This window comes from Petaurus breviceps, unplaced genomic scaffold (assembly GCF_028583685.1).
Source record: "Petaurus breviceps papuanus isolate PSGF00001 unplaced genomic scaffold, PetGlider_PUasm1.0 90700, whole genome shotgun sequence".
Lineage (NCBI taxonomy): Eukaryota > Metazoa > Chordata > Mammalia > Diprotodontia > Petauridae > Petaurus > Petaurus breviceps.
This window is the reverse complement of record NW_027187315.1, coordinates 7138263-7163958: the sequence shown is the minus strand read 5'-3', so window position 1 is coordinate 7163958 and position 25696 is coordinate 7138263. Positions and strand designations below refer to the sequence as shown.

Genomic DNA, 25696 nt, shown 5'->3' with positions numbered 1-25696 from the left:
TGTGTGTGTGTGTGTGTGTGTGTGTGTGTTACCCTTGTTTCCCTTTCTATGTCACTCTTGCATCTCATAATTGGAGGTTGAATTTTCCATTGAGCTCTGGCTTTTTCATCAGAAAGGTCTGGAAATCTTTTATTTCACTGAATGACCATGTCTTTGCCTGGAAGAATATGCTCAGTCTCGTTGGGTATGTGAACCTTGGTTGTAACCCGAGCTCTTTTGCCTTCCAGAAAATTGTAATCCACTGCCTCTGATCTTTCAGTGTAGAGGCTGCCAAATCCTGTGCGATCCTTGCTGTTCCTCAATATTTGAATTGTTTCTTTCTGCCGGCTTGAAGTATTTTTTTTTCAAATGCTTTATTAACTTCTGATTTAAATCATTCATTTCCACCAGATTTTGAGTTACAAATTTTCTCCCCATTTTTCCCTTACCCACCCCCCAAAATAGCAGTCCCAAAGGATATCCCCTCCTCCAATCTGCCCTCTCCCATATTTTCTCCCATACCCCTTTTGACTTTTCCAGTGGATCTCCATGCCCAAGTGCCTGTTTATCTTATTTCCCAAATACATGTAAAATAGTATTGATAAAAGTATATATTTATACATACATATTTGAATATTTGATTTTAAAACTTTGAATTCCAGATTCATTCACTTCCTCCTTTGCCACCCACCCTTACAGGGAAGATAAGCAGTTCAGTATAGGATGTACATGTGTGGCTAATGCATAACAATAATATAGTAGATATATTGTAAAAGACTGACTATATTTCCCTCCCTCCTTTCCCACCTCCCACTTCTTCTATTCTCTACTTTGATCCCGTCCCTTTTCAATAGAGGGTGCTTCCAACTTCCCTCCCCCTCAGCCTGCCTTCCCTTCCATCATCCCCCCTCTCATCACCTTCCCCACTGTAATGGGAATGCAAATTTGGAAGATCCTCCCTGCCCCTAAGCTAAAGTGCACCTGAAGCCTGGGGTGGGAGGCTTGTTTTTCAGTAGATACTTTTTGATTGGCCAGTGGGTCCAAAAGGTTTTTACATTCTCTGAGCCAGGAGAAGGCTATATAAGCCCTGATGTGAGGCTTTGATTTGGGGCTCACTTTGAGAAGTGTTCTGTGATTTGATCTGTATTCTGGGAAGCTGTTGTCCAGGGCCCCCCCAGCTTTGAAAAACCCAGATGTTGATTTGGTATGGATGTAATGGCTGGACAGTTTGGAAAGCTGTCTACTTGATCTGTTTCTGTCTTGATAATTCTGCCTGTATACTTTGAAGTTCGGGGTGCTGACCTTTTTCCCCTGAACAAGGTAAACGATACATGTCTGACTGATTAAAGTAAGCTTGTTAACCCATTTTGAGTTGCTTTCCTTTAACAAAGCAGATTAAAGAACCTGTAGGGGCAGCAAAACCCGAGGATGTGCTTGGGGTGCTTGCTGCTACACCCACCTACTCTCCTGTAGGGTGAGATACCCTATTTAGTGTGGATTTCATTCCTTCCTCAAGCCAAATTCAATGGGAATAAGGTTGACCCATTCCATTTTGCCTCTCTATTCTTCCCCTCCATTGTAACCATGTCCCCTTGCCTCTTCTGTATGAGATAGTATACCCCATTCTGTCTCTCCCCAGCTCCTCTCCTTATATTCCTCCCTCACCTCTTAATTTCACCTTTTAACTATCATCCCTTCTGTTAAATTGGTCCTGTGCCCTCTATCTATGTATAACTGTAAACATATATACACACATTCACATATGTATTCATCTGCCCATATACCCTCATATATAGACATACACACACACACACACACACACACACAGAGGAATATGAGAGGAGATGGGGGGAGAGACAGAATGGGGTAATCTATGTCATACAGAAGAGGCAAGGGAAAATGATTACAATAGCTGGGAAGAATAGGAAGGCAAAAGGGAATGGGTCAACCTTATTCCCATTGTACCTGGCTTGAGGAGGAAGTGAAATACACACTAAATAGGGTATCTCACCCTCCAGGATAATAGGGGGGGGAAGAGGATGAAAGGGGGAATAATGAAAGGGAGGGCAGGCTCGGGGGGAGGGAAGTTGGAAGCACCTCCTTTTGAAAAGGGCCAGGATCAAAGTAGAGAATAGAAGAAGTGGGAGGTGGGATAGGAGGGAGGGAAATAGTCAGTCTTTTACAAATACTAAGCAGGAAGTTATAATATTCCTCCTGAATCTTCTCTCCTTCTTTCCTTTGACCTCCTAGGTCCTTTAGCCACTCCTCACATTGCAAAATTTTAAAATTGTTCACCATGCTGGTTCCTCTCCAAACTCTGAATGTCCTTCTTAAAATCTTCTACATAGAACTAAACCTGACACTCTAAATTTGGCCTGATAGGACCAACAGCAGCTATAGAGTCTCATAATTCAGACTGAAATCAAATTAACTCTGACCGCAATATGACACTGATGACCTAAATTAATGTTATGATATAATAGAGCCTTCACAGATCTCTATAAGACAATTTGGTGTTATCCTTTGCTACTTTTTAATTGTGAAACTGATTTTTAAACTCCAAGATAAGACTTTATCTGTACCCATATTACATTTAATCTTATTAGATAGGACCCAGTGTTCTAGTCTTTCTCAATCTTTTGGGATTTTGACTCTGACAGTCAACATGTTATCTGTGGTTCTGAGCTTTGTTTCACATATACATTTGATAATTGTTATAGATATCTCTACCTAAGTTATTATTACTATTGTTTCCAAAATTTTATTTTAGACTCAAACGTCAGAACACAAATACAGAATAGAGAAAAGAAAAAAGAAAACACATTATAAACTTAAATATTGGAACTTAAATACAAAGCTGGAAAGAATAAAAAGTATGTTGTGTGCATAGCAGAACATATGAGGAGATTCAAAATATGCAACAATAAACTGCCATTTCAAGAAAGACTATATGATAAATAATACTCATGTTAAGAATGGTCCATCTTTCCTTCCTTGTGAGTGTTCTTTTTTTCTCTGCTGTGCACTGTTTTACTTTGTTCTTTTTTCTCTCCCCCCATCTCCCCAAGAAGGCCACAATAAAGTTTATATATGTTTCTCTATACCTATAGATATATACATATACATATATACCTACACATATAGACATATAATTTTCCAAACCTATTCTACTCCTGATATTTGTTTTTATGTATGTGCATAGCTCTTGTTTCCTATCACTCCTACCTTCTCTAATCTACTTTTTACCCATTGTCTTGCCATCCTGACTTGTGTACCCCCCTCCAAGGATCCCTCCTCTATCCCCTGATTCCCATGTATCTAAAAACCCTTCTATACCCCTATTTTACTTATTCTCTCACCCTCCCCTCTAAAGGTTCCTCCCTTGACCTCTCCCCCCTCCTTATACCCCTACTGTTTTATTTCTTCTGAATTTAGAAGACTTTTATACTCTTCTGAATATATATGTATTGTTCCCTCTTAAACCCATTCCTGATGAAAGTAGGTTACCAGAACTACCAGCTCTCTTCCTCCATCTAATTCCTCTGTATCGAGTCTTCCTCTTGCACTTCATTTGTATAAAATAATTATACTTTTAAGCTGTTCCTATATAATTTTACTTTTTAAATTCATATCATACTCCGGTTTACCCCAAAATTTCTTTTAAGCTAACCAATTGTTAATAAGAATCTTTGAGATATATTTCACATGTATAAAAAGTAAATAGTTTGTCCTCCTGGATCCCTTATAATCAGTTTTTGTTATATTATTTTCTAAAAATAGCTACAAAGCATAGGATCTCTGGTGCTTCCTCCTTACAATATAGCATTAGCCCATTAATGATTACCCTTTAGGGACAGCCATATAACTAGCAAGGGGAATGATGAAAAAGTATAATATTTCCCAGCTGGAAGGAAAGACTAAAGGTTCACGGGAGGTAGAAGATTCATAGAAGAGTGGAAGCCTAAGGCATTCTGTATTTAGTGAAAACTAGAGGTTCAAGAAAAGTACATGTACCTGCAGTGAGCTAATGCAAACTAAATAGTACAATGGTCTTGGAGTCTGGAAGATCTGAGTTCAAATCCTGCCTCAGATACTTACTAGCTGGATGAGTCTAGAGAAATCATTAACATCTTTCAGCCTGACTTTCCTCACATTTAAAATGTGGGCATATATCTTTTTAGCCTTTATTCTGTGCTTTCCTGTACAGAGATCATTCTCATCAGACAAAACAGAGACAAAATAATCACTGAATGATTTTGCTTTCTGGCCATTGTCTATTAACTTATTTACATGCCCTATTCCTTCTTTGATCCTCCTTTTTCTCCCAATTTTTTAAATGACCCTTTTATATCCTTATTTCCCTGTCCGCTTTATTTGGCACTATAGTGTCAAATATTATAGGCCTGTACTTATAGGACTTAGCTTTTATGTGTATTCATCATCTGCCTTTGCTTCTGAGTTCTCTTCATGTATTAAAAACTTTCAGTTGATGGATTTCCTAGGTATGCAGATGTATTTCTCTAGACAAGTCTCCCTTCCCTCCTTGACAGAATTTTTCCTCTTTGGGTCTTAATTTTTTTTTTCCTTCTTAAGAGCATCCCATTACTATTTGAGCTGACTATGCCTGTAGCATTCTGGTTTAATTGAACTTTCCTGTTCTTTTCCCAAGCCCTTTGCAATTTCCTCTCAGAAGATCCAGAGTGTGTATGAGACTGTGCTGACTTGGTTTCTATTCCATTCCTCCCTTTTGGCTAGAATCAGATCCTTAGTTACAGGTCCCATTCTTGCTTCCTCCAGGAAGCAATTATCATTAAGAAAAGATAAGAAATTCTTACCTGCTCTGCTTTTGGCAAAGAGAGAGAGAGAGAGAGAGAGAGAGAGAGAGAGAGAGAGAGAGAGATATGGGAGAGGTCCAGATGATTGAAACAGACTATGTTATACACTACCTTTATTACTTTTAGATTGTAAAGCACTTAGCACAGTGCCTGACACTTAATAGGAACTATATGAATGTTAGCTATTATTATTATTCCTCTTTGTGTTCCTTTGTTTTTTTTTTCTCATGTCCTAGCAAACTTCTCACTCCCCCTCTTAAAAAAATATTAGTCCTGGGGCAGCTAGGTAGCACAGTGAGTAAGAGCACTGGCCCCAATGTCGGGATGACCTGGGGGATCGAATCCTGGCTCAGACACTTAGCATTCACCCAAAAACACCTGGCTGTGTAACCTTGAGCAAGTTACTTAACCCCAATTGCTTTAAAAAAAATCAGTCCCAGGCCTTTTGTGCAACTCAAAAGTCCTCTACATTTTTCTTCTTAATCCTGTTATATTCTTTTATATTTATGATCTTTTGAATTTCAACTCTGATATGGAGAAAATTATATTTGTGTTTGATATTAAGAAATAACATGTAAACTAGAAGAAAGTACGCAGAGTACTTCAGACAGTTTGTTCCTGAATTTTGCTGTTAGGGATATAAAAACATCAAACCCCAGGAATACTAGGACATTTTCATTTAAGGCAACAAAAGAATAAGAATATTATAGTCTCCCTGGTAAATATAAGCACATCCCTAGAATGTTGTTCAGCAAACAATATGAGGAGTCTGTTGGATGCCCCCTCTGCCTCTAATATTTTGTATTGGTCTTTACTGATAAGATCATAGCTCTAATTCACATCTCATATTGAATCTCTCTAACAGACATTGTCAACCTTGGTTTGGATTGCCAGAGCATAAAATGTGGTCCTGCCCTCCTTCATTTGACTTTTATCGTGATAGAAGTTTCCCTCTTTCCTCCTTCCCTATAGAAAATTAAAATATAAGCACAATTGGCTTACTGGTCCGCTGGTCACTTCAAATCCTGAAGCCATTGTACATAGGAATCTAATGTTGCAAAGTCCTATCAGTTTCTAATCCTATATTAAAAACAAAACATAAAACATTAAGCCTTGAGTTTTCAGAATGTGTATCATTGATAGACGGATTTATCAGTTCCATAATAATTCATTTATTCTGGAACTTTTTTTTAATTCTCAGGAGCATAGTCAAATAATACTCAAAGTTACAGTAAAATTATAGTACTTGCCTCTTTATTCATGTCCTATACACACATGCCCATACACATACTTGTGTGTGTGTGTGTGTGTGTGTGTGTGTGCGCGCGTGTGTGTATAGCTAAGTGGAACAAAGGATAGAGTACTTGGCTTGTAGTCAGAAAAACTTATCTTTGTGCCTTTAAGTATGGCCTCAGACACTTGCTAGCTGTGTGACACTGAGCAAATCACTTAACCCTTTTGCTTCCATTTCTCATTTGTAAAATGAGCTGGAGAAGGAAATGGCAAATCACTCCAATATCTTTGCCAAGAGAACCTGAAATGGAGTCATGAAAAGTTGGACATGACTGAAATGACTCAGCAACAGCACATACACACACACACACACACACACACACACACACACACACCCCCATGTAAAACTGCATATCCAGAGCTAAGGGCCAGTTTCTAAAGTACTTTTCTGGCAGTATAGTGTGCTGTAGAAAATCAGAATTCAACTAATCATACTTAAGATGTGTCTTCATGCAATAGAGCTGGGATGTGGATAATTCAAAAGAAATCAATTATCCAAAACTCATTTCTCTTTGGACTGGAATGCTTTGTAACACTATCCATTAGATTTACCATCATAATTATTTTTGTCTCAAGCTGATATTAAAATCAATTTGCATTCCCCAAACACAGACAACCTAATGATCAAAGGAGAAAGTTCAGGAACATATTGGGACACAGGAAGAAGTTAAACTCTGGTTCAATATATGCTATAGCTAATTCAAACCCACATATACATGAGTGGAATGCATTTTGAAATTCCACACATTCATATTTCTTCATAAATGTGTGATTAAGGCAGTTTTATAGCATGCAATGATATCAACACTGTGATTTATAAATGAGAATAGACATCAAAGCATACAAATTATATTAAATATCCATAAAATTATGTTTCCCTTCACATTTTCAGGTCTTTAGTATTTTTCTTGTTCCAATTAAAAACAATTAGAATGGACATCAAACCATGACACAATTTTCAAAATCTTTAACTCTACTACTCTGAAACAATAGAAACAATTTCTGGTTAATCCAAAGGTTACATAGTGGCCTAAGAGGGCAATGAAATACTTCACAGTTGTTCGATTTGCCTACAATTATGAAGTGTGAGGGTGTAATTAGTGTCATGAGGTTGGACCCAGGGTCCATCCAATCATGTACTTCCTAATTCTCCTAATTCATTAATTCTTTCATTCACTTAAGACATTTATTGGATCCCTGCTTTGTTTAATGAAGTGTGCTAGATGCTAAAGCATACAAATTACATAAAGTATGGCTCTTGACTTCCTGGGATTAATAACATTATAGATGTGATACAGTCTAGACACAATATAGAATATGGGAAATTCCCTAAGAGAGGGATAAACACAATGCTTTTAAAGGTCTGAGGAAGAACAGACCTCAAGGAATAAGGAAGAGAGATAATATTAGGGAAGGAAAGATATGTCCTCAAGGTTACATACAAGGAAGAATGTGAAGTTGTGATAGAAGAGACATTAAAGGTTGTGAAAATACAGAAGAGGAAGAGATTTCCTCTGGTCCACTTGAGCTAGAGCTGTGTTGAAACTCAAGAGATCATAGATTTAGAATTTATCAAGCTCATAATTTTTTTTTCCTTTTCTTTCCTTTTTTTTTTTTAAAGATAAATGACAGCCCCAAATGGTTAGAACTTACTAAAGAACACACAGAGATCATAGGTAAATGTCAGAGCTGAAATTTGAACTCAGGTCCTCTTAAGAATAATATGTAGAGGGGGGCGGAGTCAAGATGGCAGAGTAGAAGCATGATGTCCAAGTGGCTCCAGCTTCCACCTTCCCCAATCAATGTAAAAAAGAGACTCTGAACAAACTTTGGAGCTGCAGAACCCACAAAATGACACAGAGAAGCTAACCTCCCACTGAGGACAGCCTGGAAGGCTGGCAGGAATCAGCCAGCACAGTGCTCTGGGAGCGGAGCCCAGGCCCCATGAGCAGAGGTTTTAGCCCCAGGGCGGGCCTGACCAGCCACCAGCTGGAGGGACTCCAGATCAGCAGCAGCTGTGGGCGTTTCCAGAATTATCAACACATAGATGTGAAGGACAAAGTGAAAGGTCAGTGCAGTCTGGACTTTGAGACCCAGTAAGAGGGGGTGCATGGCTTTTGCCCCTGGGGCAAGAAGCCTCTGAGAGCTTTCAAAACCCACCAGTGCCATGTGGCAGCTTCAGATCCTGGCCTGCAGAGTGTAGGGGGACCAAGCAACCAGTCTGAGAGGTATTCGCTCTTGCTTTAACCTGCTTAGATCTGGATTGCAGTCTAGGGTAGAGGTCCTAAGGTGTGTATCCAGGTTTCCAGAGTGTATGGAGGCCTCAGAGAGGGCAACCATCTAATACCTCCGGCAGCTGAGAAAACCCCAGCATTTGGGACGAAAGCTCCTCTGTCTGGTGGCAGAGTCCTACTGTGGCAAAAAGCCCAGGGGTCAAGAGACTGAGGGGTGACATGACCAGGCAAAGGAAACAAAGCAGACAGAAGATTCCAACATTAGACTCCTATTTTGGGGACAATAAGAAGCAAAGCATGGAATAGGAGGAAGACAGTAAAGTCAGAAATCCTGCACCAAAAGCCTCAAAGAAAAATGAGAGCTGGTTACAAGACATAGAGGACCTTAAGAAGCAGATAAGAGAATTGGAGGAAAAATTGGGAAGAGAAATGAGAACAATGCAAGGAAATTATGAAATGAGAGTCAACAGCCTGACTGAGGAAAATAATACCTTAAAAAACAGACTGACTCAAATGGCAAAAGAGGCTCAAAAATGCAATGAGGAGAAGAATGCCTTAAAAAGCCGAATTTGCCAGATGGAAAAAGAATCTCAAAAGCTCAATGAGGAGAATCATGGCTTCACAATTAGACTGGAGCAAATAGAAGCTAATGACTTTATGAGAAATCAAGATGCTGTTAAACAGATCCAAACAAATGAAAGAATAGAAGGCAATGTGAAATATCTCATGGGAAAAACCACTGACCTGGAAAATAGATCCAGGAGAGATAATTTAAAAATTATTGGACTATCTGAAATCCATGATCAAAGTAAGAACCTAGAAATCATCCTCCAGTAAGTTCTCAAAGAAAACTGCCCTGATGTTTTAGAACCAGAGGGCAAAATAGAGGTTGAAAGAATCTACCGATCACCTCCTGAGAAAGATCCCCAAAAGAAAACTCCTAGGAATATTATAGCCAGGTTTTGGAATTCCCAGATGAAGGAGAGAATATTACAAGCAGCCAGGAAGAAACAATTTGAATATTGTGGAAACACAATCAGAATAACCCAGGATTAGCTTCTACCCTGAGTGATCGAAGGGCTTGGAATATGGTTTTCCAGTAGTTCAAGGGGCTGGTATTAAAGCCAAGAATCACCTACCCAGCAAAACTGAGTATCATGTTTCAGGGGAAAATATGGTCATTCAGTAGAATAGAGGACTTTCAAGCATTCTTGATGAAAAAATCAGAGTTGAATAGAAAATTTGACATTCAGATACAAGAAGCAAGAGAAGCATGAGAAGGTAAACAGGGAAAAGATGTCATAAGGAACTCATCAAAGTTGAACTATTAACATTCCTACATGGAAAAACAATAATTGTGACTGATGAAAATTTTGTCAGAATGAAAATAGTTGAAGGGAATATGTATATATATATATATATATATATATATATATATATATATATATATATATGAGGGTATATGGGCATATGAATACATATGTGAAAGTGTGTATATATGTTTACAAGTATACATAGATAGAGGGCACAAGACCAATTTAACAGGAAGGGATAATACTTAAACGGTAAAATTAAGAGGTGAGAGAGGAATATAATGAGAGGAGATGGGGGGAGAGACAGAATGGGGTAAACTATCTCATAAAGAAGAGGGAAAGGAAAATGCTTACATTGGAGGGGAAGAATAGGAACGCAAAAGGGAATGGGTCAACCTTATTCTTATTGAATTTGGCTTGGGGAGGGAATGAAATACACACTAAATAGGGTATCTCACCCTACAGGAGAGTAGAAGGGAAGAAGTAGAAGGAACAGGGATAATGGAAGGGAGGGCAGGCTTGGGGGGGAGAGAAGTTGGAAGCATTCACTTTTGAAAAGGTACAGGATCAAAGTAGAGAATAGAACAAGTGGGAGGTGGCATAGGAGGGAGGGAAATATAGTCAGGCTTTTACAATATATCTACTATGTTATTATTTTGCATTAGCTACACATGTACAACCTATACTGAACTGCTTATCTTCCCAGTAAGAGTGGGTGACAACAGAGGAAGGGAATGAATCATGAATTCAAAGTTTCAAAATCAAATGTTTAAATATACATATATATGCTATTATTAATACTATTTTACATGTAATTCAGAAATAAGATATACAGGCAATGGGGCATAGAGATCCACCATGCCCTACTGGAAAAGTCAAAAGGGGTATGGGAGAAAATATGGGAGAGAGCAGATTGGAAGAGGGGATATACTGTGGGACTGCTATTTTGGGGCGGTCGGTAGGGGAAACATGGGGAGAAAATTTGTAAATCAAAATCTGATGGAAATGAATGATGTAAATCAGAAGTTAATAAAGCATCTGAAAAATGAAAAAAAAACAATATGTAGAAATTAGATGGAGGTATGAAGGAAGGGCATTATCTGTATATAACATATTATATGGATAGAGGCATCTTGGTGGCACAGTGAGTAGAGTGCTGGGTCTGGATTTAAGATGAATTGATTTCAAATTTGGCCTCAGATATTTACTATCTGTGGGACCTTTTCAAGTCATTTGACTTCCTTTAGCCTCAGTTTCCTCATCTGTAGAATGAGGTTATGAAAAGTACTTACCTTATAGGGTTGTTGTGAGGATATCAAATGAGATAGTACATGTTAAATGCTTTTTAAAATTGTACAAATGCTTGCTATTTTTCTTATCATAGGGAATAGCTTTAGAGAGGCATTGAGATCTTCAAGAAAGCGCAAGTTTGGCTGGAGCAAAGGGTGCAGTAAAGAATAGAAGAGGCTGACCTAGACTGTGCAGAGCAAGAGGAGTGCATTTCAAAGATACAGAAAGATGAGGGATGGACCTGAAGTCCCTGTCCTCCAGCAGTGACTCCTCCCTGGGCTCACAACCTGCATATTCCCCCCATGATACACTGCTTCCTTTCTATAATCATTAACTAGCTTGGGAGACTGGTACCAATTTCATGGACTTGACTGATTAAGAGGAAATTTTTGAAAAGCTGAACTTCAGAGGTGGTGATATTACTGGGAAAGGTAGAAACTACCCAACCAAATTTTAGATCCCATACCTTAAGTGGGTGAGATAGCTCAATCAATTAACTAAGCAAAAGTCTTTAGACTGAGGGTTTAAGGACTTTGAAAGACATTGAAGGATATTCAATGATTCCAAACAGTAGGCTTGTTCTATAGATGGGGAAAAACAAATAAACTAAACTTCCCACACATGGTCATAGCTCCAGAAAACATCTATAAATTATCAAGGGGGTTGAAAAGGGAGAGCTTTTCCAGAAATGGGAATGTGATTTTGTAGTACACCTCTGAGAAGGAATCACTGGGTGAGAATGTGAGAGAGAAGACTTGACATTGGTCAAATATCCTTCTCAGCTCCCTTTCTTTAATTACAGCAAGAACTCTCAGCTTCACCCAGTGAATATTGGACTTCCCATCTTCCCACTGGTATCCTATAGGGAGTCCCCAGGTCAACAAGTGGCAGTTTCTGAATTATTGGACACCAAAGACAGATTGAATTTATAGCTGTATGAGCAGTTCAGCAAAAAGACTACACTTTATTGTACCCCCATGACAGCAGTGGTCATTATAGTCCCACTGGCATCCTATTAGTGTCTTCTGATGACCTGGCAGCAGAATCTTTATCAGAAGCTTACAACAGATAGCAGCTAGATATCTCAGTGGCTAAAGTGATGGACCTGGAGTCAGGAAGAAATAAGTTCAAATCCATCCTCAGACACTCACTAGCTGTGTAACCCTGAGCAAGCATTTAATCTTTGTTTGTATTAATCCATTTTAAAAGGAAATGGCAGTATCTTTACCAAGAAAGATCATGAAGAGATTGACATGACTGAACAAGAACATGAACAACAAGAAGAGGAACAATGAGGTGATGCAGATTGTAGGGCCAATGTGATATTCACAGCACCTAGAGTGCTGGTGTATTTCTGAATTTCAAGATATAGCAGATTCTTTACATTGAAGACCGAACCAAAACATTTATTCAAACACCAGAAAGCTGAATCCCAACACCATAAAGCCAAATTCATCATAGGAACAAAGAAATCTATACACAATAACAATAACCATCCCCAAGCCTTCCCCCTGCTAGAGCCTTCCCACAAATGAACACTCACAGCTCACTGCCTGCTTCCTCTCTCCCTCAGCTCAAACTACTCTGACCAACTTCCTCTGGGCTTTGCTCCACCCTTCCTGCTCTACCCACTCAGCAAGATCCTTCTACCACAGACTCATGTGACTCAGGCTTTCATGAGACTCAAGCAGGTCAAATGGGACTATTAATGAATGGGAAAGATCTTCCCATTTACATTACCATTACACAGATTTACCTAGTTTACAGGGAATTTAGTAAGCTCCACATAAATGGGAGAAAAGACATTATACCAACTCAGAAGTTTTGAGTTACCTTTAGTTTCTCAGCTGGGGCTCATGGGTCTCCTTGAACTCTATGTGTATTCATTGGAGAGTGTGTAACAGATTTTGAGGGGAGGGAATATTTTGTAGCAATAATTCTTATAATACCACCTTGAGTAAATGTGTTGTTCAGTCACAGTCCTGTCTGACTCTTTGTGAATTCATATGGGGTTTTCTTGGCAAGGTTACTGAAGCAGTTTTCTATTTCCTTCTTCAGTGGGTTAAGGCAAAAAGAAGTTAAGTGACTTACCCAAGGTCACAGAGCTTGATTCCAGACCCAGTGCTCTTTCTGTTAAGTTATCTAGCTGCCTCACCCTTTTCTAGAAGTTTTTAAGACTATATTACTAAAATATTCTCATTTTCTAAACTTGGGGGAGGGGAGTGGGGGTGTTGTGGGAGTGGGGTTGGGGAGAAGCAAACTTGGAATACAATAAGCATTAAGGAAATTATCCCTGATCCCTTAGAAAAAAAAATTAAGTTCCATGAGGGAGATTTAACCACCCTAATTCTAGGAGGCAACATATGTGATATCAAGAGTTAGGGAAAGGATGGTCATGCCTAATGTTGGCTACATGAGACATACTCAGAGAGAATGTTCCAGAAAGCTATGTTAGGGTCAAATTATGGAGGAATCTGAAATCCAGGATGAAAAGTTAGTACTTTATTTAGTATTCATTTTCTCATAGTAGAATATAAAATATTATATGGATGGATATGATTGTACTTTGCGTTACTGACAGCTAAGAAATACCAAGGTCACAGATCCAAGATAAAAGATTAGTTCCTTACTCTAAGTCTCCAAAAATGAATTGTGTAACATATGTAGAATAATTACATTTAAATCCATAAAACAAAGAAGATAGACCCTAACAAAGTAAAATTCTCATGAATTAACATCTGAAAATTGTAATCCTTAAATCCCTTACTCATCATTCTTCCTCAACCAGCTTCCACTGTCAGTGACAAGGGCACGAGATAATTCATAGGCTAGGACATGCACTCATTTTAAGATCCCCTTACCTCCAAACTGCAGAGATTGTGCTTCAACTCTCCCAGCTCTCCTGGCTATAGCTGAGGATGAAAGGCTTCTGTAAATGTGTTAAATTCTACCTGATAAATGAGCTCTAAGTCCCTAAGGGACTTCCTAGTCCCCAGTAGCAAATATTTTGCCTGAAATGTGTTCTCTACTGTAATGGGAATGTAAATTTAAAGATCTTCCCTGCCCCTAGGCTAAAGTGCACCTGGAGCCTGGGGTGGGAGGCTTGTTTTTCAGTAGATACTTTTTGATTGGCCAGTGGGTCCAAAATGTTGTTACATTCTCTGAGCCAGGAGAAGGCTATATAAGTCTTGATGTGAGGCTTTGTTTTGGGGCTCACTTTGAGAAGTGTTCTGTGATTTGATATGGATTCTGGGAAGCCATTGTCCAAAGACCCCCGGCTTTGAAAAACCCAGCTGTTGAAACCCAGATGTTGATTTGGTATGGATGTAATGGCTGGACAGTTTGGAAAGCTGTCAACTTGATCTGTTTCTGTCTTGATAATTCTGCCTGTATACTTTGAAGTTTGGGGTACTGACCTTTTTTCCCCTTGAACGAGGTAAACGATATGTGTTTGACTGATAAAAGTAAGCTTGTTAACCCATTTTGAGTTGCTTTCCTTTAACAAAGCAGATCTAAGAACCTGTGTTGGCAGACACCTTGGGGACACTGGGGTGCTTGCTGCTACATCTACGTACCCAACACTGCAAAAAGTACTGGATTCAATGTAGGGCAAAGGGCTATCATGTCCAGGTGCACTGGCCTAAAGAAAAGGGTACTGAAACCTGTATAAGGTCTATTCTGTTCCCCCAGAGTGTGTTCAGACCAGTAAACCTTATATCTCTCAATGGGAGGTATACTAAAAAAAACCCCCAACAACCACAAAGTGAGCAGTGACTGAAACAATTTTTTTAAAAGAGGAGGAAATCTGAGACTCCAAAGATTTCAAGAGAAATCAATAAAAGCCTAGAGCACATGCAGATAAATCAAGACAGGATCTCAAAACCAGATGAAGGGGGGAGTAGTAAATCTTCAAAGATAATATTTAACAAATATCACAAGATAAAGTAGTTGAACTTGTGTCTGAAGAAAAAACATAATCCTGTGGACTCCCAAGAGTTTGGAATTGCTAGGCTAAGTGTATTTATATGTTGAAGAAGTGAGGGTGTGAAGAGAGGTAATCTGAATCTATCTAATTCTCAGGAATGAGTGTTTCTTTGTCTTTATAATTATTGATAGGAATTATATTCATAAATTATAGGAACTGATTTTTGATAGTTAAACATATTTTTACTGAATTAGAAATTAATTCAAAGGTCCTAAGTCTTTCTCCATATCTTATGTCTTCATTAAATATACCCTTCAACCACTATAATAATCTCCTAAAGAAATAACTTACTAAAATGTTCCCAAGAGTTATTGACTTAGAAGATAAATCAATTGAGTACTGAAATAATTTCTCAGCAACATATTCAAATTGGATGCTGAAAAATATTGGCTTAAGCATTCTGGTTAAGATGGTAACATGAAATGTCAGAGAGAAGATTAGCTGTCTCACTTAACTGCCAAATATCTGAAAAGAACCCCATAAAAACAATAATGATGAAAACAAAATAGAATCAAAAGTAAATTTCTCTGTCCCATCTAACATCCATGCCCCAAAATGACTAGAAGGCAGAAGTAGATAGAGATGTCTCACCTGGAAAGTCAGTGAGAGTATAGGTAAACTTTGTTGATGATAGAGGTGGAGAAAGTTTCACATTGACTCTGTGAGATTCTAACTTCTCTCCTTAAGGGGAGGAACCATGTCTCATAAATCTTAAGGGAGGCAGCCTGGCATGTAGGGAAGGGCACTGACTATGGAGTCATAGAGTTCAAATGTTGTCACTTCCCCTAAGGCAAGTCCCACAATCATCTGGAGCTTTAGTTTCTTCTGTATAAAATAAAGGGGCTGGAGAAGATAGCTCCATATGTCATTTTAGCTCTTTATCTATGATCCTATGGAATTCTTATTCTTGGTGCCTTAAAAAAAGAGGATGTTTTTTTTAAATGGTTTTTTGAGTTGAATTTTCTTTCCTAGCTTTTTATATAATCTCAGTAGAAGGAATGGCAGTTTGGCAACATAATGGATTTAGAAACAGCTTTTAAGAGGAAATCTCTGGTCTAACTATGGTGCTATTGATTTCTTGATGATCTTATTCATTCATTCTTCAAGCATTTATTTTTCTTATTTATTTATTTTCTTCAAGCATTTATTTATTCAAGTGCCTACTGTGTGACAGGTGCTGTGTTCAGTGCTGGTGCTGCTCGATTCAAAGACAACAGTTCTCTTACTTTGTGAGAATGGAAAGTAAGAATTCAGTATGTTTCATTCAGCATGTTACATCTGGTGGCAGTATTCTCTTTTATCATGGCTTCCATCTTTGGGGTCTGAAAATGTTTTGGATTATTCTCATCAATTAACTTTGCTCTTTCCCTTCCTTCCTCCCCCCATTTTAAGATGTTAATAGCTTATTATAGTTGATATGATTTTCTTTAAATATCTCTACATGCCTTAGTGTTTTAGCTCATGACAACCATTAAGTTAAGAAAAATCTCCATTTTTCATCCTAGATCAGGCATTGGATTTGTGCCAAATGTTCAGTTCAGATCATTTATGGGTCTTTGTCTCTTATTAACTTATTGTAGGACTTAAGGAATTTGTGGAGTCCACCTATTTTTTCTAGATATATATGGTTAATACTAGATTGAGTGGGGAGTTTTGTTGTGTCCCTGGCAGAAAGCATGGGGTCAGGTTCCAATTGAAGAATCAGACACAGCTCAGATTTCCTGGAAAATAGTCAGCCAAGTATGAGGCCAGAACAAGGACCAGATAAGCCTTGGGGAAAGAAAAATTATCAGTTAAGTCTTTCCTATTTAAAAATTTTGATGATAGATAACAAGACAGTATAAAATGGTCTAGGTTTACATTTTAGAGACCTAAAATGATCTTTAGCCTTGACAATGTGGTAACTCCCTTCAATGGTAGAGAGCTAACATGCCAAGATATTATTATTAGTATGTGGATATATTTAGGGCAGCTAGGTGGCACAGTGTGCTACATTTCTGGGCCTGAAGTCAGGAAGATTCCTCTTCCTGAGTTCAAATTTGTCCTCAGACACTTGCTAGCTGTGTACCCTGGGCAAGTCACTTAACCTTGTTTGCCTCAGTTTCCTCATCTGTAAAATGAGTTGAAGAAGAAAATGCGAAATGACTCCAGTATCTTTGCCAAGAAAACCTCAAATGGGGTCACCACCATATTTCCACTCAGGTTTTCCTGACTCCATGCTTGGGTTCACTTTTCACTGTACCACCTAGTTGCCCAAGGAAGAGACTCAGATAAAGAACAGTATATATTCCATCACAAAGTAGCTCAGGTAGTCTTGCAGCCCAGCCTAGGGATGTTCCCATCATAAAAGAGGGAGAGGCATGAAAGTACTGGGTCATTTTTTTAAAAAGGCTGAAAGATCTAAGATTTTAAGTGAAAAGTCAAGATAAAGTCTTAAATCACAAGGAGGTAAGTCTATAGAAAGGTTTCTAAAGTCAGAAAGAAGTATGAATAATTATCAAAGGGAATAAAAATTTTATAATACAAAGAAACCCTTAACAAGACATATATAACAAAGGAATCTAATGAAACATAAAACCCAAAGAGTTCTCTCTCTCTCTCTCTCTCTCTCTCTCTCTCTCTCTCTCTCTCTCTCTCTCTCTCTCTCTCTCTCTCTCCCTCTCTCTCAGAAAGACAACAAAAATTCCAGGATGCTTGAAAAGAGAAAAAAAGAAAGAATTTAGGAATGAATATAGACCACAATTTACAGCTCTCAATGCAAAATTAAAATTCTTACCCATGTGACATTAGGAAAAAAATGAAAGGACTAAGGAAAATCTCTTTAAAGAAGTAAAACAGGGATTAATAAATATAGATCATGAAAACACAGGAGTGGAATGAAATCTGGTTGAAGAGAAGCAAAAAACAACAATGTTAAAAGAACAAGTGAATTGAAAATAAGACAAGGTGACTGACCTTAAAGAGAAGATGCACAAAGGTCACAAGAACCACAGATGTCCTCAAAGAACTTGGCAAGTTATGTGTGTAGGATGTAGTCATGATCTAGGAAATGGCATGAGAAAATTTCCAAGTCCTGAATAAAATGACGAAGTATTAAATGAGATGCCACAGATCATTGGTGGAGGAAAAACAATAACAACAATAATAACCTTTGTTTCAAACTCCAAGAAATATAATGGTTAAATATTATAATTTCAAGGGAAATTTCTATTCCCCCCCCACAAATATCCAGGAGAAAGAATTTCACATGTAAAGGAAAGAAAATCTGAATAACAAGATTATTCTGTAGAAATTAGAAATCATAGAAGGGAATGTAATTCTATGTTCTGAAAAGCAAAAAAAAAAAAAAGCTGAAGCTGGAACTACAAACAACATTTTGAGAAATGGAGCCTACCCACCCATGAAAAAGCTACACAAACACACACACAAATAAAGGAATTTGAAGGAGGAATTTCTTTAGAAAAAGAACAGATTTGAGGTGGCTAGATGGTGCAGTGAGTAAGCATGCCTGCCTCGGAGTTGGGAGAACCCAGGATTGGTTCTGCCCTCAGATACTTAACACACACAACCACACACACACACACACACACACACACACACACACAACTGGCCTTGTAACCTTGGACAAGTTACTTAACTTCAATTGTTGAAAGAAAGAAAGAAAGAAAGAAAGAAAGAAAGAAAGAAAGAAAGAAAGAAAGAAAGAGAACAGATTCGCATAGAATATTCAACTTGCAAAGACTCCAAGCAACAAAAATATAATTAAGTTTTAAAAGTAAAGCTATTAAGAAAAGACTAAATGATGTAATCAATTATATCATGTTTAGAGACATCCACCCTTTCAATGGTGGTCTCTAAATGAGAATAGATCTGACAGATGACACATTTCCAATTTCGTTCCTTTTTGCTACTCTTCTGGATAAATTCTGAAGTGAAGCAATTCTTAGAAGAAGCTATCTCATCAATCTTAAAACTAGTCTTGTTTAGGCAAAACATTACCAATTCTTAAAATGATACTCCTTGGACAAAATATTATGGAAATGCTTGTTTATTTCATAAATTAAAAATTTTTTTTGAAAAATAAAAGAAAAGGGGCAGCCAGGTGGCACAGTGAGTAAGAGCACTGTCCCCAGAGTCGGGAGACCTGGGATCGGTTCTGGCCTCAGATACTTAACACCCACACAAAAATAACTGGCTGTGTAACCTTGAGCAAGTTACTTAACTCCAATTGCTTAAGACAGCCAGGTGGCACAGTGAGTAAGAGTGTCGCCACGGCATCGGGAGACCCAGGATCGGTTCTGGCCTCAGATATTCAGCACCCACACAAAAATAATAACTGGCTGTGTAACCCTGAGCAAGTTACTTAACCCAGTTGCTTAAAAAATAAATAAATAAAAGAAAAAATAGAAATCATGGTGCCCATAGAGGGGCAACATGGACATTCCAAAAGTTAAAATGAACCTGTGAGAGAAGTGAGTATGGGTGGCCTGCATTCTTCATGAAATTGTGGTCCTGTATAAAGCATGAAATTGTGATCCTATACAAAGCACATGTAGTTAACAAAAATATTGGATTTGGAGTCAGTGACTATTGTTTAGTATCAGTAAATTACTCAACTTCTCTGCTTTCTGATCTATTAAACAAGGTTGTATTTGGTAACCTATAAAGTTTCTTTGTGCTTTAAGACTATGGCCCTGTGTAATGTGAAATGAATGCGTTCAGTGTCCTCCTAGGGACACTTAGGGACAAGTTGTATGAAAGCACCAAATGTTTGAGCGTCACATCACATTGCTATCTCTTTTGTAGTATTTCTTTTTAATGAAATATAGTGTCAAAAAGCCTATTTTCCCCTTTGCTATGGGTCAATACCAAAGGGAACAGTATATCATATATAGAGGGTAATGGATATTCTCTTTATGATAATGAGAGGAGAAATTAGGTCTTTCAATTACAAGGAGTCCTTATGATTATGATCAGGAAATTGATACAGTTATGGGGATGCCATATCTGAGAACCATTTTTTGTTTATAATTGACTGGCAGCTGATATTCTTATTAGTATATTCTAGGCTGTACTCACAGACTTGATGGGAAAGCTGTCTTTTTTCCTGAATAAATGATTCAGGCAAGACAGATTAATATTACAGACAGGGTCCCGATTGGTGAAAACCATTTTTTCTTGATTGTACCATGTGTCTTTACCTGGATCTGGTGCAGACTGTTACACATTTTAGTTGAACTTCATCTCCTCAGAATGATTGGATTATAATGAAAGCCTTCAATGTAGTTTACCTCAAAGGCTAATGCTGTGGATTCTGGCATTATTTCTGACTTTCTTTTAAAAATGTTCCACTTTTATGTGCTTTATCATTAAAGGTTCAATATAAAATTTTCTATCAATCCCCTTTTCTCAATTAGATGTGTAGGTTAAAGAGAATATGATCTTGTGATTTTATTCATTAAGCAAATACTACTTTATTTAATGGGTTTTAAATAAACCTGAAATGCTCTCTGAGATGGTCCAAGAACATAGCATAGATCGTTCACTTATATGCCATCATAATTATTATTTTATATGAAGTTATAATTGCATAAAATGTAGTCTCCTTAGCCTCATATTCAAGGCCACTCCTAGGCTGGTTCCAACCCACTTCCAAATTTATTTCATGGTATTTCACTTCAACTACCTTATATTCTAGAACAGGGGTGGGGAATCTCTGCCCTCAAGGTCACCTGTGGACCTCTAGGTACTCAAGTCAAAGGTCCTTTTAGTCAAAGGGCCACATGTAGCCTCAAGGCCGCAGTTCCCATATCCTTGTTCTAGATAACCTGGAGTAGTCTCTGTTTTTCTGCTTCTATCCTGTCTTCTCTCTACTCTGTACATTGCACATAATTGAAATGAACTTCCTTTCATTCTCTGTCTATTGAAATTGTTTTCCTTCAAAGCCTAGATGAGGGGCCACCTCCTCTATGATGTCTACCTTGATCCCTCAAGAAAAATCACTTTCAATTGAGTTTCACAGATATTTTTAAAGCATCTGCTACACTGTTGAAGGTTTTCACACTTTTTCCTGGGGTTCTAGGTACTGAATTGAATAAATCAAACTTTTTTTCATACTTTTTGATCTCAAGACCTACTTCCTTAAACTCTGAAAAATTATGGAGGATCCCTTGGACAGCTTTTGTTTATGTGGGTTACACCTATTGATATTTACCATATTATAAATTAAAATTAATATTGTTTTCAAAATAGTTTTGACCTCTCAGGTCCCCTAAAAAGGTTTCAGGGATCACCTGGGGTTCCCAAGACCACACTTGGAGAAGCACTGGAATTAATAAATAAATAATAGATGTTAAATAAAAAATTGTTAGTTTGAATTGCCAGGCACTGTTGTAGGTACCATGGGACTAATGGAAGACATGATGTAGTTTTTTTTCTCAAGGACTAAACAATGCATTGGTGGTAGCAGAGGGACAAGACATATACAAGAGAGAGTGAGACAGGTGTGAAGTAGCGATCTTCACAAATTGCTATGAGGAATTCTGAAGAGAAGGATGCATTTTCATTTGGTGGGGTATATTTAAAGGAGGCTTTATGGAGGTATAACCTGAATCAAACCTTGAAGAAAGACTTTGGTAGCAAAAGGTACTATTCAACATATCTAGTTGGGGAAGAGGAGAGTTCTTTTTTTGCTTGGGAGACAGTATGATCAAGGACACAAAGATGAAAGTGGGTAGAAGAACAGGAAATGATGAGTAGTCAAAAAGAGTATTTAAAAAGAAATAGTATACAAAGACTGGAAAGGTTAATTGCAGTCTTTTTGTGGATGACTTTGACTGTCAGATTCTATCAATCAATCAATCTACAAACACTTATTACACATGTACTATCTGCAAGTCATTTTTCTAGGCAATAGAATATAGAGAAAAATGAAACAGAATCTGCCCTCAAGAAACTTCTTTTCTACAGAGGGAGATAACATGCACATGTATATTATCTAAAATAAATTTAAGATAATTTGGGAAGACACTAAAAGATGGAAGAATTGGGAAAAAATACAGAAACTGTCCTTTGAGATGAGTTTTGAAGGAAAAAAGAAATCCTAAAAGGTGGGGCTGAAAAAGAAGTGCATTCTAAAAATTGGGTCAGTCAGTTCAAAGGTCTGGAGATAGGAGATGGAATGTTTTAAATGAGTAAAAGAAAGAAAATCAGTCTGGTTGGACCACAGAGTAAGAAAAGGGGAGTAAGTTTTAACTAGTAATCAATGAAGAACATGTCTTGTTTTTCAGGAAATGATTTAAAATATTAGCCCAGTTTCAGAGCTTAAGAAATAGAAAAACAGTTTCATGTAACTTAAATCTAACTAAACAAGAGCTATTATTGTTGCTAGGACTGTGGGAAGATGAATGCATACAAATACACTGGTGGTAGAACTGTAAATTGGCCAAGTATATTGAATTAGTCAAGAAAAGTAACTGAACTGATCATGTTCTTTGGTCCAGTGATCATCCTACTGGGCATAGACTACAAGTTTAAAAGCATTTATTTATTTAGTACTTATTATCAGTCCGGCACTCTTCTAAGAGCTGAGATTACAAAATACAAGTGACAAATAAAAGGCAGTTCCTGTCCTCAAGGAACTTATATTAGAATGGGGGAAGACAGCACATAAAATGATCTGAAAAATGATTGTGGGGGTGAAGGCAGGATGAAGAAGTCTGGAGAGTTAGGAAAAGAGACAGAAGAGAAGTAAAGATATGAATATGGTTGACTTGAGCACTTCCTCAAAAGGGAGATCACAAAATGGGGTTGTAGTTGTGGGGGTGATATTTCAGGATAAGAAAACCACAGGGAAGGACATCAGCAAGGTCATCACCTGGAGTAAGTAAGACCATCATTTAAAACCAGCCTAAGACACTTACTAGCTTTATGACCCAGGGCAAGTAATGTAATAGCTGTCTGACTCAGTTTCTCCATCTGTTAAATGAGAGTAATTATAGTACCTATCTCTAAAGGTCATTGTGAGGATCAAATAAGACCATTTTAAAGAGCATTTTGCAAATTTTAGCTCACTATGTAAATGCTCATTACGGTGATGATAAGGATCATACCCAATATATATAAAAATCTTAATAATAATATTTGAAGTAAAAGAAATAGAAATAAAGTGGGCACCCATCAATAGGAGAATTGATAAAATAAACAAAAACCTGGTAATATGAATATATTAGAATATTATTGTGCAGTAAATTATGAGGAATATGTGGAATTCAGAGAATGTGGGGAGATTTGCATTAACTAATACAGAACTAAATAAGCAGAATCTAAACAATGTTATATATCATGAATAAAGAATGTAAATGAAAAGATCACTAAAAGGAAGCCAAACTCTGAGTAACTGAAAAGCAAATGTGCTCTTAGAGAAAAGATAATGAAGTATAACTCCCTCCTCATAGAAGAGAGGGGGAACCACCAGAGTAGTATGCAGTATAAATTGTGAATCATGGCCATTATATGAGATATTTTTATTCAATTGTTTTTCTTTTCACAAGTGGTGGTGAGTAAAATGAGAAGAAAGAGAAAATGATATTTCCAGAAATATATGTAGTATAAAACAAAAGTCATTGACATACCTTATTTAATAAAATACAACTCCTAGGATTATTGTCAATCTATAATTTAGTATGAACTACTACACAGTTATATACCAGTACAATGAAGAATTTAAAAGAAATAGAGGTTATCTGCAAAAGTTGTGACACTCAAATTAACAGGATAACAGATAGAAACCACAAAAAATCTAGTTTCAGAAGAGGAAATTAAAAACAACAACCTGCTTCATATGGATTAATAGGAATTACTTACCAAATTTTTTAAAGAACAATCAGCATATAAATTATTTCCAAAATTTAAGAAAAAAATATTTTGCCAAGCTCTTTTTATGGGACAAATATAATCCCAATGCTGTAATCAGAAAAGGATGAAACAACAACAAAGAAAAGTTTTAGATCAATATCCTTAATGAATCTCAATTTAAAATTGGCAAAATAAAAGACTAATGCAATTTTTCCGAACAGTTTCCTATGATCCAGTTAGATTTAAACCAAAACACTTAAAGCCACAATATGTCAGTAGATGCTCCCCCAAAAGCTTTTGACAAAGCATAAAATTCATTTATGGTAAAAAAAAAACCCTATAATGCATAGGTATAGCAAAGTTTAAGAAGATTAAATTATCTATAGAAATTATATATCTATAGAAATTTCCTGTAAGGAAAAACTAGCATTAAGTACAATAAGAAATCACAAGAATATTTCCCAATAAATAAAGAAATGAAAAAATGCTCTTTTCCCCCAATATTTGACATAATTCTAGAAAAATACAAAATAGCAATAAGAGAAAAAATTGTAAAGAACACTTTACAAGCCAGAGAAAATAAAATAATGCATTTAAATGAACAAAACATTTACAATCTCAAGGGAAATGTTTAAAAAATGGAATGAAGAAGGAATGGTACCTCCATACCTTAAATTATATGATACAATAGTAATCATCATAGCTATTTGGTATGGGTTTAAAAAAACAGAAAAGTTGATATTGAACAATCAGAAACAATTGAACTGAATAACCCCATTCATAAACCTGAAAGCATATTGGAAAAAAGGCTCTATTTTATAAGAATTGTTGGAAAATTGGAAAAAGTTTGAAAGAAATAAAGTTTAAATCAACATCTTATACAATATACTACACTAAGCTCAAAATGAATATGTGACTTGAATTATTAAAGGTCACACCAAGAAAAAATTATATAAAAACCAGATCAAATGGCTCTGAGAGTTATTTCTGGAAGACAATTTTTAAGACAAACAAAGGATAGACCATATGACAAAAAATAAAATAAATAATTTTGATACCATGAAATTGAAAAGATTTTTCATGAAAAAAATTATATAAGTAAGATAAGAAGGGAAATGATGAATTAAAACAATATTTACCTCAGACTTTCTTGTTAAGGGTATAATATCCAAGACACAACAGAAAATAACAGATATGCAAGATTAAAAGATACTCATCCATAGATAAGTGGTCAAAGGATATAAACAAACATTTCTCAAAAACACAATCACAAACCAGAATACTTAATATGGGCTCAAACAAAGACTTATTTGGGATAAACTATCTGAGATTGCTAATCAGGAGGTAAGAAGCAAAAATAAATTCAGTCATGAATTGGAGGCTTCAGTCAGAGTTCAGTCAATTACTCAGAAACTGGCAAGAACTATTCGTGGATGACAGTTTGTTTCAACCAGCATCCATACCTGAGAAATTCCATCCCATTTATTCTACCCTGTTGCCATTGCTGTAGACTAGGCCATTCCCTTTGTTCCCTTTCCACCTTCACAAATCCTTTATTTTACTTATCATTCTGACTAAAATTGTACCAATTAGTGATTCACTATGGTTAATAATTCTCTTAAATGCAAATTCCCACAGGGGAGTTAAGTAGATGTTCAGGCATTCACATTTCAATGGGAATTGGTTTAATCTTTTAATTAAATATCTTATCTCTTTATACCTAAGTCATAAAGGCCCTTTGGAAGAAATGGGGGCTCTCTTGATGGATCAGAGAAGCAGGGAGTTGTAGTTTTTAATCCTGGTCAGTTGAAGGACATGAGCAGAGAGCAGAATAGAGGAAGTAAATATGTAGTGGAGTGTGTATGTGTGTGTGTGTGTGTGTGTGTGTGTGTGTGTGTGTGTGTGTGTGTG

The 25696-nt window shown here is 37.0% G+C and overlaps 1 long non-coding RNA gene across 2 annotated transcripts in view; it reads left to right on the top strand.

Annotated features, from left to right (window-relative positions):
* Positions 1 to 25696, top strand: part of LOC138144435 (uncharacterized) — a 206829-nt gene that overhangs the window by 109022 nt on the left and 72111 nt on the right. The gene's annotated exons all lie outside the window — the stretch shown is intronic.